The following is a 14,343-nucleotide window of genomic DNA, read 5'->3' on the forward strand; positions in this document are numbered from 1 at the left end:
AGATGGGCACTATATTTGCCCTTTTCCAATCTTCTGGAACCTCTCTCACCTTCCATGACCTTTCAAAGAAAATAGCTAATAGCATCAAAGCCTAACTTTTGTAAATAATTTTAACTTGTTCTTTTTGTATTTTAACTTCTGAACCTACCTCATTTTCTCCAGCATTCACTATGCTAGGCTGCAGTTGCCACCAACCTTCTTGGTAAAACCAAAACAGAAGTCATTAAGCACCTCTGTCACTTCCATATTTTCTGTTCGTTTTCCTCCTTCATTGAGTTACGAGCCTACCCTGTCCTTGGTTTTCTTCTTGGATATTTGTAGAATGTTTTTTGTTACCCTTCACATCTCTGACTAGTTTCGGCTTTTGTGCCTTGGCCTCTTTAATTTTGCCCTTACGTGCTTTTGTTACGTTCATCCTTTTGTGTCTTCATTTAATTTTGGCTTTTTTTAGGCCTCTTCTTTGATTTTTAGATCAGTCAAGAATTCCTGGTTAAGCCACAGTGGTCTCTTGCCATGCTTCCTATCTTTCCTACACTGTGAAAAACTGCCATCTATCTTCAATTGTTTCCTCTTAGACTTGATTCCTTACCAACCAATTCCCTGAGTTTGCTATGGTCTGCCATCTTGCAATCCACTGTCTTTATTTTATTGTTCTCCCTCATGCCGTTCCTTAGAATCATAAACAATCATTTTGTGAGTACTTCCACTTTCACATTCTCCACCAGATCCTCCCTATTTCTTAAAATTAAATCTAGAGCAGCCTCCACCCAGTAGCTTTCTGTGCTTTTCTAAAATAAAAATTCTCAAGTATATTCCAAGAACTTGTTGGAAAATCTGGGCCCTACTGTTACTTTCCCAGCCGATGTCAAGATCGTTGAAGTCTCCCATCACCACCAAGTCTTGTGCTTTGAATGATTTTGTTTTTAAAAAAAAAAAAAAATTCCACCGCCTTGTTTAGGTGGTCGGTAGTGGATGTCTGTCCTTGGTTTTTACCCCTTTATTTACAGATTTCCAAAAAGATATTTTAAGGTTAAGAGTGCTATGAAGTTAGACTAGTTGCTTACATTTATTAAATGGTAAGAATGTATCTGAAGATTCTGCGGAGAAATGTGGTTCTTTCAGAAAATTAAAAATGGGTCAAACGCTTATTCTGCAGTTGACCAGTCTCATGTTCTCACTAAGGGGTCTTCTGTCCTTTTCCTTTTTGTCTCCTTGTGGAACTTGTATTAAGACTGAAATCTGCCTCCTCCTGATAAATTGGTATCAGAATGGGAACAATGCTTATCCATATTTGCATTTCACCATTATAGAGCAACTTAAGGTGAACTGAAACGCTACATAATTTACAAGGAATGTGGTCAGATCTCTCATAATCTGAGCCATATTTCTCTTAAACGGAAATTTTAGAATCACTACTTACATTAAAGTAAATGACTAGAAACAGCTTAATTTAGTGGTATGATGATGAAAATGCTAATGTACCTTTAGCAGAGCAGACATATCTCTAATGAAATCCTGAAGTCCCGGTTTCGTGACGTTCTATCTGTAATGTCACAAAGCAGGGGAGATGTCTTGATTGAGGAGGACTTTCCACTCACATTTGTGCAGGATTATACAGAGCAACTACACATTTGTAATTCAATTTTTATAGTACAATTATTAAGCTAGTATTAGCCCTCTTTTTGTGAGACTAATTGTTTTAAATTATTTTCCTTCCTTTCCCTTTGCAGAATTTTGTTACAGTACATGTTGGTGCATAGTCAGTTTCTCTACTTAGTGGTCAGGTCCACTGATTAGTTTGCCAACTCTGTGTTTCCCCTTTTTATAGTGTTCAAGATGGATGCTGTGTAATGGTAGCTTGACTATAAACTGTCGTAGATTGTTTAGATGTTTTCTTGTTCTAATTATGCAACCTGTACTCAGAACTATTCCCTAAGGATGTGATTTCCTGACTTGAAAGCTTTCCACCCTATTGCACACCCTTCCCTAAGTAGAAATACATTGGATTTTATTTTCAAAAATATGCAGTTGTGTGGCATTTCAGAGCCAATTTTATTAAAATGATGGAGGTAAACTTGGAAATGTAAATAATCTGTAGTGCCTTTGTATAGTGCTTTGAAGTCTACTGATAAGTGCTGTATAAGAGCAGGATAGTGTTACTTGTTTATAGTGTTTTTAAAGCTTCTAAACTAAAACTTGTGATGTTGTAGTACATAGCCCAATACAGTGTGACAATTTACTCTTTTTATTCCAAGTAGACTGTATACAAATTATTAATTTGGTTTTGGGATTTATATGTTGGATGGGGAAAGGGACAAGAGGAGTGCTAAAACATGGTGTCACTTCAGTGGTATAATGTTGTTACCGTGGGATTCTTAAAAGACAAGTAAAGCATACCTTTGTAAACAAGATGCATAAATATACTGATTCTGCAATAACTGAGCAATAGCTATATCATAAATCCTTAACGTGGATTAGAATTAGTCAATAAATGAGAGTTTAGGCCCGAAATTTAATTTCAAGTCCTCATTGAAAATAATTGGGTTTTAAGTATTACCGGTAGTTTTTATGTTCCATACCTTCAGCATTGTTCTAGCAGGCTGAGTAGTCAAGATTTCCGTCCTCGTCTTCAAAACCCTACTTGAAGCTTTCATCAGCATTAAGACTCTACTTCACTGTGTTTATGACTTGGATCAACTGTTAAATTAGTCTTGAACACTTGCACTTCCGCCTCGTGAATGAAATTTAGGAATGCAAGAAACAGAGGGGTATTTTTTCCCCCAACTGTTCCATGACTTAAACTCATTCCCAGAAGAAATGAGTGACCATGAACATTTTTCTCCATTTGAGAATGTAAACTACTTCCTTTTATTCTTGTTTGATGTGGTGCTTATTTCCAGACATACGGGAGCAGTTCATGCCTCAAGGAATTTAGTCAGACTACTTTTAACTGAGCCATTCTGGATTAACAATTTTTTAAAGCATTTCTGTAACGTGTGAAGTTTGTCAGATATCCTGGTGGTGGTAGTAGTATTCTGTGAACCAAAGCATGAGAATAATTTAAAAATTAGTCAGTTTTCATTGTAAAGTTAATCTGATTTTTTTTAACTTTCGTTTGAAAAGGAGATTACTTTTGAAATACTAGCAATGACAAATGTTGCTGTCACTTAGATATTTGCTTCCCAAAAATTATAATTTAAGATGAGCAGTGCCCAACAGTGCCTACTATTCTAGCTTTGCACCATCTTTTTAAAGTGGTAGAGTGCTTCTGAATGTTAAAAAAATGGTATTTAAACATTGTTTCCTTTTTAGACTTCCTGCAAAATGGTACTTAAAAAGCAGCCTTTTCAGTCTTCCATCTCACATCATGAAATCTTTCTGAGACAATATAAATTTGGGGATTGCAACGTTAAACATTGGAAGACTTTTTTTAACATAAATTGAGTGTCTCCAAAATAAAGATTTTGTTGATAGAGATCAAGATGATGATAAAAATGGACATGGGGTTGGGGAGAGGGTGCAGAGAATCACAATAGACTTCTGGAGGATACAAATCCTGGTTAGAGGTCTCATGTAAAAAGAAGAGGGAGGGGGGAGGGGTGCATGATGGCAATGTTGAATTTTATTACCTTATGCTTCCTTAGAACAAGTGTCCATCATATTCTGTGTGAAGAAAAAATCCAGTTTTATAAATTTAATGCTACCTTGCTTGTATGACATGACTTCGATTTTGTCTAAAATGTACATTTAATGATGCGGGAGTAAGAGTCAATGCATGAAACCAGTAAGAGCACTCATTGAAAGCAGCGTGCTTACAGTGAACAATAAAACTATGTGTACACACCAAATAACAACAAGTTTGTTTGAGGAGCTACATGTGAAATTGTATATTGGGTTGAGAGAGATTCTAAAATTCTCCTCTTCCTCACGGGAGAAGAGCTTCATCTCTTCAAAAGAGGCTGTTTGCAAATGTCTGTATTTGACAGCTAAGCCTTAATGTGCACCACATAAAGTGAGTGTGTGATCTTTGAATCACTATTAATGTATGATTGTTGCAGTCTCCTGAGAGCATGCTTTTGCTTTTGTGAATTGTTAAATATAGCTTACATTTGTTTAGGTATTTCCACATATCAATATTGAAGAGTTATTTTAAAAAGTCTCTTGACGTGATTGAGCCACGTGGTGTAGATAAGAAAACTGTTCAGACATTAATGAATCCTAAGATATTCTGCATGCTGTGAAAGGCGTTCTTGTTCTCAGTGGCATGGGGACTGAGGATGATGTTTATGATGAGGGAGTGAGATTTGCAGGTTGTCTTACAAGTTTCAGGAAGGTGAAGGGAGAAGGTCTTCGACTTGTCAAGGGACAGAGGCATTTTTTGTAGACTGACTTTTGCATCCTTCCCTGGAGGTCCTAAATATGGAACCAAGTATGATGGGTGTGCCAATTCACCAATCAGTATAGCCTCTGAGAAAGCTGAGCAGTGCTGCCAAGAGCTGGGTTAGAGAGGCGCAGCATCCCTGCTTCACAGATCACCTTTGCTGTGTAAATGCTCTGTGACGAACAAAACATATGGAAAAAAGGTTTGAGTATCTTAACAAAAACCACTGAGTGTAGCAGATTCTAAAATTCTAAGCCATGAGCTTTCGTGTCTCAGCTGTGCCATCCAGTTCTTAGGAGTGGTTTCCCTGTGAATGTTCCATGTCAGATGCACATATGCCTCTCAATCCTTTGATCAGAGGGTATTCCATTAGCAACCTCAATTTGGCCTGCTCATGGATGCCATACAGAAGTGGTGTCCAAAAGAAATTGAACAATTGCCACAGGTTCCCCCTGTCCCCTCACCATGCAAACTGCTAGTGACTCACTGCAGCCACACCACCCAGAGCTGCCCCACGGGAGCTGTTCTACAGCCCCAGGGGAGCCACAGGAGAAGCTGCCTCTGCTGCCATGTGTTTTGTCTCACCAAGAAGTGGGGGCAAATGAGTGGAGGGCATTCCATGTGTGTGGCTCTAATGAGCTGCTTTGGTACACTGGGTGTCCACTTTGCCACATGTGGTAAAGGGACAGTGTATTGCGCACTGTGGCCATACAGCTTCATGTCATGCTTTGAGGGTGTATAGGGCTGGACATGCAAGCTGTCCTCAGTTCTTTCTCTATCACTTCAGCCTGAGATGAAGCTCTAGTATGCCCAACTCATGCATGCCTCTGTGTTTTGTAGTGGTTGTTCAGCTTAAGAACGTAAGACTGGCCATTACTGGGTCAGACCAAAGGTCCATCTAGCCCAGAATCCTGTCTGCTGCCAGTGCCAGGTGCCCCAGAGCAGGTGGATTAAAGACAATGATCAAGCAGCTTGTCTCCTGCCATCCATCTCCAGCCTCTGACGGGCAGAGGGCAGGGACACCATTCCTACCCCCAGCTAATAGCCTTTTGTGGACATAACTCCATGAATTTATCTAGCTCTTCTTTGAACACACTTATAGTCCTGGCCTTCACAGCCTGCTCTGGCAAGGAGTTCCACAGGTTGACTGTGCGCTGTCTGAAAAATAACTTTTTTATTAGTTTTAAACCTGCTACCCATTAATTTCATTTGGTGTCCTCTAGTTCTTATATTATGGGAACAAGTAAATAATTTTTCTTAATTCACCCTCTCCACACTGCTCATGATTTTATATACCTCTATCATCTCCCCCCTCAGTCTCCTCTTCTCTAAACTGAAAAGTCCCAGTCTCTTTAACATCTCCTCATATGGGACCCCTTCCAAACCCCTAATCATTTTAGTTGCCCTTTTCTGAACCTTTTCTAATGCCAAAATATCTTTTTTGAGGTTAGGACACTCCATCTGTACACAGTATTCAAGATGTGGGTGTACCATAGTTTTATGAAGAGGCAGTAAAATATTCTGTCTTATTTTCTATCCCTTTTTTAATAATTCCTGACATCCTATTCACTTTTTTGACTGCTGCTGCACACTGTGTGGATGTTTTCAGAGAACTATCCATGATAACCCCAAGATCTCTTTCCTGATTAGTTGTCACTCCCCCATCATACTGAATGTATACTTGCAGTTATTTTTTTCCAGTGTGCAGTTTGGTGTTTCTAATGGGTGGTGTTGGAATAGAATTACATGGGAGAAGGGTCCCTTCCCCTACCCCGCCCTTATCTCTGACTGGTCCTGTTGTTTTGCTTGCCAGACTCCAAATGCTACCATCCTTGTCAGGAAGCTATAGCGATAGCCATTGTAGGTTTTATCCTTTGTTTGAGAGCCCTGTATCTTCTGGAAGTCTCTTCTTCCTGGCTTTAAAAACTGGAGCTTGGAAGACTCTGGAGATTAAACTGAAGCTGCTAATGAGGGAGTGCACCCTTGAATCCACTTCTGAGTCACATCAAGAGACCCTGTACACGCACATTGTGCATCTATCTCGAGACAGAGCCCTCATTGCTTCAGCTTTGGTTAATGTCTTAAGAAGATGAACGTTCTGAAGAAGAGCTCAGTCTCTGGCCCTGTGGAGCTAGCTCCCAGAAAGTCCCAATCTCCTGCTAAGTCTGCAGTGTCTGAGACTTCAACCCCTTCACTCAGACCATAGCGGTGACACTCTTCCTTCAGTACTGAAAGAGCAAGGAGATTTCAGAGCACTGTGGGGAACTAGGAAGCCAGCAGGGCTGCAATACTGTGTGCATCCAGGCGGACACAATCTGTTGCAAACTTACCAACGGTCCCTTCCTGCTTGACTCCATCGCTACCAACAAAATGAAAGCGCCCATCTTTGGCCTTGGCGCCTGTGTGCTCCAAACTAGTTGTGTCACCCAAGCCAATTGGTGTGTCAGTACTATCTTCCTTAGTACAACCGGCATTCCATTACTCAGGGACTTGTCAGTGTTAGATGAGCCAAAATCCCCACTGCTTTTGCGGGGCATCCACTTCTCAGAACTGAGATAATAGTCTCCAGATCACTATTGCTTCTTGGTACAAAGGCTTCATTGGAGGACATCGAAGAGGAGGATGAAGGAGACAATCAGTCTTCTCATCAGTGTGGGGTTCCCCTTCACATCATTACACAAATCTATATATACTTTGACAGAGATCCTTGCCCACCTCAGGGTTGCTGAGGTCAATCCTGAGTACCACTCCATATCCCATATTGGTGTCTCCAGTGCCCATCCTGGGGTCCTTGTAGATGATGTTAGCTGCAGCAACTTTGCTAGACCTCCAGCTTCACTGGACCAGAAAACTAGGTTCACAACCTCCTCAGGGTGGAGACACTCATATCTCTACCACTGTCAAGGGTTGACTTTTTATTTTTGTCAATTCCAGGAACTTATGAAGAAGGTGGCAGACATCCTCCAGTTACTTCTGGGTCAGTTTAAAACTCCCATCTCGAGCTCCTGGGCATCTTGCAATCGGTGACACTCACCAGGGTTATGTTACTCAATAATGAAGTGCTCTTGGATTAAGTAAAGACTTGTTGGCAAACTCCCTGCCACTGTATGGCCAACTTGTAAACAAGAGGATTCAAAATACTATGTTCTAGTCCACGATCTCAGATATTTTGTTTACCTGGAGATAGAAGTTAATTTTATGACTGTTACATTGTAATTTAGCATTAATCAGCTCAATATGATGTATTATTTACTGAAGATGTTGAATGGCTTTTTGTATTTAAAAATGCTGTCTGTAAGCCTTGAAAATAAAGGGCATGGGTGACTGATTCCTGCATTGTCTTGTTTCATAGGCCTGTTGGGGCACAGGGAAAAATGCTAAATCCAGCTTTGTAAATTGGCATGAAAGATGGTTACTTTTTGTTTAAAATGGTTTAATTGGCAACAGTAGCATGGGAAAAACCTGCCTAGTTTGATGATTTACTTGCACTTCCCCACCATATAAAGGAGACGCTATTGGGTTTGACTTTTTGATTAAGACTGTGGAGATAAATGGTGGAAAAATGAAGCTTTAGATTTAGCAGGACAGGAGAGGTACTGGTCCATTACACATTTATTGTCACTGAACTAATGAGCTAAGACTGACTTATCACATAACCTGTGAATAATCTTTGATGCCTCCCTGAATGACTGGGGCCGGGCAAGCAGTATTCTGGCAAAATCATAATTGTGCTGGTAGCTTGATTTAGCCAGGAGAAAAGAAGTCTCCTCCCAAGAGCTGAAGGATTTTCTGAAGCCCAAAATATGATAGTTGGGAACCCAGGCTGAAAAATGAGGTAATGTGGAAAAAATTCCGTACTGCACTATACTTGCCATTTGATTAGCAAGACATGACAGACCACACTTGGAAACAGTGGCATTCCCAGTACCATCAGAGGGGGAAAAGTATCAGCTGTTTGACTTACTAGAATTTGTATTTAGAGTGGATCTCAGGGCAGCTCTTGATAAGCCAAGAGGACTTTTGCTGAGATTTCTCACTTGTATGCAATTTTTATCACTTGCACCTATTTGACTCTCTTCTAAATCTGGTTCTTGATCTTAAAACAGACTGGGCACTCTACCTACAGAATATGAGTTACAATTATTAGCAGCCTCTGGAGTTGGTAAGAAAAAAAAGATTACACAAGGTGCTTGATAAAATCCAAAGCATGGGCTGCTGCATATGTCGGTGACTAGAATAGGTTCTCTCCTGTTGGAGAATGCATGCTTTCTTGTACAGCATGTATTTGGTCCTTTTTAAGAAGATGAACATTAATCCTTGCACTGAACTGGCATTCATCCATTCTGAGGATGTGCATATGGCATGTGCTCATAGTATCCTGATGCAGGACTCAATTGTATGTTTTGAAATAGTGTTATTTTATTTAGTGTTACAATAAACTGTCCTATCTGGCAGGCCCATGAGTGGGAGATTGATGGATAGTCCCATAACAAAGAGGTATACTTAGCAATGCATAACACGACAGGAATACACGATTAGATATTAGAAACAAACAAATGTATGCAGAGTACTTTATTTACCAACAGTAGTATTGTACACTGTAAACTTATACTGTATTTGCTGTATTTGTATTTACTTTCATTTTACTGTACTTATGGAAAATGTAAAAAGTTTACTTATGCTTAGAATGCCGGTTATTTGAGAGTTCCGGATAATAGAATGCTGGATATGAAGGAGTTTACTCTACGTATTTCTCATCTGCAGACATTTTCATGAACTTGGGAGTTTAAAAAGAATGTTAACATTTCCAAACAACAAGGTGGAAAAAGATACACATACTGTTTCAATCAATCCTTTTGATGATAGCAGTTAACCTGAATTTGCAGAGACAAAACATAATTTTATTACATTACTGTCCTCTGAATGCGTAACTTTAAGTACATTAAGAAGCGCTATGCATGAAATATTACTGCTGTCTCAGCCTGACACTATGTAAGGACCATACTTATTTGATGTCAGTTCTCAAGTGAATTTTTTTTCCCTTGAGTCAAAAAAAGCTCTAAATAATTTCCTAGTGTAATGAACTAGTTCTGAGAATTTTATTGAGGGAGTGTGATGCACTGAGTAGGAAAAGTTTAACTTCATTGTTGCCTGATATAGGCACATCGCCATGAGACATGCTTCAATATAAAAGGGAGCAGCCCAGCTCAGTCCAAATTGACTGCCAAGAAAGAGGGATGTATTCCACAGGCTCCTACCTGGGAGCAACTGGCACATCTGACTGCAGAAGCCGAAGGCACCAAAATTCGGACACCCAAGAAAAATCAGTGTCACTGGTAATTACATGCACAAAGAAACCCAGACACCCTGAAAACATCCCGACTACTGCAAGAGACATGGTCAGAAATGGCCTGGGGACAATTAGCTATAGCGGGCGGGTGGGAGGGGAGTAGTCTGCATGTTTTGGTTGGAGTCCGATTGCCTTACTAGAAGAAAGTGAGCCAGAAGAGCAGGGTGGGCTTGGGTACCCCAATGTGGCTGCCAACCCTCATCCTATGTAACAGCCTATTGGATCTGGCCAAAAGGCCTCACTCACCCTGCAGATAAGAGGGGGGCTGTTTGGCTCTGGCTGCAAGGCCTTATTGCCCTGTGGGCAAGACAATTCTTCTGACTCAAAGTGGCAGGGAAGTCTTGTTGCTTCTGTCCAACCCGAAGGGGGAAAGCATCAGCAGTAATTCAAACCTCTAGGCCATATCACTGTGGAGGTGAAGGCAATTATATCAGCTACAGCCCTTTGGCTGTGCCACCCTGAGCTTGAGGATGGCTTAAAGGACAGGGTGCCCCCACCACATCACATGGAGTTAAAAACATATCAGATCTGACCAAGTATTGTGCTTGCATTGACCATATATTAGGGTTCACAGCCAGAGCATAGTTTTAGATAGCAATGCCAATGTGTTTAGAGAAAGATACATGTAGTTACAGTACTTGGAGAAGCTGGAATCCATGTTTGTGTTAATTTAAACTTTAGTGAAAATGGCAATAAATAACAAGTGTTTGTCATTTTTGTCATGCAATGATAACCCCAACCTAATTCCCTGTTGGTAGATATCATAAAGGAGTAGGATAGACAGCATTCCTCCATGTCTGTTCCTTATGATAAGGTTAGACCTTGTAGGAAAGGTCTAGGGATGGTCACAGACACCTATGTCAGATGATAAGCTATCAGGTGATCATGATAAAATGACTACATGATTTACAAGTTTGCATCCTTTGTTGAATGTCTTCCACAGGATTGTAAATAATGCTTCCTAGCCATTGTTGAGGAGGGACAATTATTAGCCAGAACCTCTTTCCAAGCATCACTGGATGCTACAGACTGTTGCTAACTCTATCTCCACAGCAGTTGTTACACTGAGGCTGTTGAGTGTTCAGATGTCAGGATGCCCAAGAAAGGTTCAGAATGAAGAGGAGGATAGCCCATTTGATGGTCAGAACCTCTTCTCTAGAGCTATACACAAGTCTGCATGTTGCAGAAGGATTCCCTTGCCACATTGCACTCTCTGGGTATAATACAACCCTATAAACATAAGGAGGTTTAACAAGTCCCTAACTACTCAGAGATCCCGTGTCACTCAGTTCTCTGGCTGTCACCAAACCACTAGAAAAAAGATAGGTTTCCTAGCTGAAGGAGAGTAGGGGCTCTTCTCCTGTGAAACTTGTCTCCATATCAACTTGTTGGGACTTAGGGCCCTTAGGAAGGCCTGCGTTCATTTCCTATCCCTGACCAAGGGCAAATCAATCAGAATTGTGACGGACAAAGTGGTTTGTGTGATCTATATCAGTGTTTCTTAAACCATGTTTCTTGGAACATGAGTGTTCCATGAACAACTCACAGGTGTGCTGTAAGTGGCTGACATTTTTTATATCATACAATAAAGGTGTATATTTTCTGTTGTTAAAACCAGATACAGTGTTACTTCATTGTTATACCTGATTAAATTACTTCATTTTGATTTTGCTGTAGCTTGATTTTTTTTTTTTTGTCTGACAGTTTTTTTGAAGAAAATTTTCATAAAAAATATTAGTTTGGTGTTCCCTGGTCAAACTTTAACACTGCTGTATAGTAACAGAGCAAGATTTCTCTTCCCCCGCCCCTCCTCCTTCCTTCCTCACTTCCCCACATTCACTAGGTGCCAAAGCAGTAACACTGTGGATCTGGTATATAGCCTATCAGGCTTGGTCTCTGCTACTAACCTCAGGTCCAGAATGTCATAGTACATATGCACAGCAGGCAGTTCTCATGGTACTGTAAATGAGAATTCGAATCTCAAAACCTTCATAGTGTATTCTAGAGATGGGGACTTTCACAAGAGGAACTATTCACTACATCCAGCAATGGAAAGGGCCCCTTATTCTAGTCAAGTGGAGGCCTAGGTCACCTCTCTTTGGGACGGTGCCTTTCTTTTTCTTTGAACAAAGCACCTATTGTATGCATTTCTTCCAACACCACTGATTTTAAGAGTGATGAACAACATCAGGCAAGACAAGGCCAGCGTTATCCTTGTAGTACCAACCTGGCCCAGGTGAGCTTGATGTCCTTACCTACCTCACCTGTGTGTCCAACCAGCACTCAAAGCTTCCCACCATCCTTCATTTCCTCTCTTAGGACACAGATATGCTTCATCCGCAACCTAGGAGACCTCTGTTTCTAATCATGGCTCATAGATCATTCACAGGATTAAAATCCACTTGCTTAACAAGGAGCATGTGTACTATTCAGCGGTAAGCAGGAGTCAGTTCAAATCTTATCTTCAGAAGTTGAAAAGGTTCAACCACTCCATGTCACCAGCACCACCTTGTGCCTGAATCTTTTTTTATGTCAGCCATTTTGGATTATCTGATGGGTTTTTTTAAAGGGTTTACTAATTTGCTCCATTAAAGTTCATCTTGCTCTGACGGCTTTCATTCCCCACTGGAGGGATTTTCTGTTTTTGCTTACACTACCCACTCAAAATTTTTTAAGGATCTGGGGCTTCTTAATTTGGGGTAAAGGGTTCTGCTGCTACATGGCATTTTGGCCTGGTACTTCTGGAACCTCCATTTTAACTTATGCCAGCCAGCTCCTTGTATCACTATAAATGGATTCACAGATGACAGTGGTTACCAAAAGCACCGCCTTCCCCTCAACCCTTTTAGAACCTAGCTAGCAACTGCAATCTTTCTTCAGACCTGACTCTGCCAATGCGGGTGGGGAGAGAGATCTTTAAATTGAATTGCTGGCGTGCTTTACTATAGACAGGAGTGGGTTACCTCTTTTAGAGACCATTTGGAAATTAGTTTGTGTAGACCTCAGCTACATGAAGCATACTGCCTCTGTCCTTGAACACCTGCTCCCTCATAAAGTTTAATGCATAGTTTCATAGCTTTGACGGCTAGAAGGACCCATTTGATCATTTAGGCTGACTTCCTGTATATCACAGACCATTATAGGTCATCCAAATACCCTGCTGTTAAGCTCAATGACTGATTTGGCTAAAGTCCTTAGGAGACTATAAACCATGCAGAGAAAAGGAGAGACCAAAGGGTCACAGCCCACTGCAATGACTGTGAATTGCAAGTATATTCCTAGGTAATTCACACCTTATACTGCAGAGAAAGATGTAGAAGAAACCCAAGATACCCGCCAGTGTGGCCTAGGGGAAAGTTCTTTCCCAGTCTCTGAATATGGCTATCAGTCTGAACCTATGTAAGCAAGCCAGGCATCTAAGAAAGATTTGTTCCTCCTCAGAACACTGATCCACTCTGTTTGGTATCCCATCTCCAGCTGTGGCCCCTAGCTGATGCTTCAGAGGAAGATGAAGAAAACCCAAAACAATCTACAATATGTTTTGCTAATTATGCAGTGAGGGGAGGGGAAAGCAGGTGAAGTCCTTCTTGACTCCTGCAGGTAACTATTTTAAGCTCCAAAGCATGAGATACAATTGCAGTAACTGTTTCCATGCAGAGATGCAAATGTCTATTGACATCTTGAGGGCACTCCAAGCAGACCCATTCTCCCCATGGCCCATGAGTCTCCTGCTTCCTTCATAGATTCTAATGCCAGAAAAGACAACCTTGACCATTCAGCCTGACCTCAGCTTTCCATCCAGCTTCAAAAAGAAATGATATAGCTGGTGAGAGCAACCTAGTCTCATTTTAAAGACTCCGAGTCAGAGGTGAAAGTAAGGGGATGTGCCCAGTTTGCAGTTCCAGCAACAGCTGGCTGAACTATGGCAAAAGCCAGCAGGGAGTTATTGAAAGAGCTGTCAGGGACACGGGTTGCGATAGAATAGTACCTGTAAGAAATTTGAGCTACTTTCATCCCTGCTCCAAATCCGTGTGAGCCTAGGACTCTAAGGCTACAGTTGCATTACAGCCATCTGTTGACAGAAGTTGCTGTCGGAAGAGATCTCCTGACAAAACTTCTGTTGACAGAGTGCAGCCACACACAAGATTGCTCAGCAATGCTCTTTGCTCCATCGACAGAGCAGCCAAATTGTCCGGCCGCTCTCTCAACAAACATGCACCTGGAAGCACAGCGGACACGGCTGCGCATTGTTCTGGATGCTCTGTCTGTTGAGAGAAGGCCCCCCAGAGTGTCCACACAACTTTTTGTGTTGACAATCTGTTGACAGCAGTGCTATTCATGGCTGAGAGGCAGAACGCTGCCGGCAAAACTTCTGACAACACATTTTGTATGGGGATGGTCTACCAGACCATAGCCTAACTATTTGAGGAACAGTGTCCTCAGAAGAGACTGCTCTGCTCTTTCATCCCCCCCACCACGATTACACAGAAACAGAAGTCTGTCTACAGGGCATAATGGAAGACTCATCACACTTCTGAGGGAAATTGATTGTTTTTGTTTATCCCCACAGAGTATGTGTTGGATTCATTTCATGACCTTACAATGGAAGTTT

Source organism: Carettochelys insculpta, chromosome 4, assembly GCF_033958435.1.
Source record: "Carettochelys insculpta isolate YL-2023 chromosome 4, ASM3395843v1, whole genome shotgun sequence".
Taxonomy (NCBI): domain Eukaryota; kingdom Metazoa; phylum Chordata; order Testudines; family Carettochelyidae; genus Carettochelys; species Carettochelys insculpta.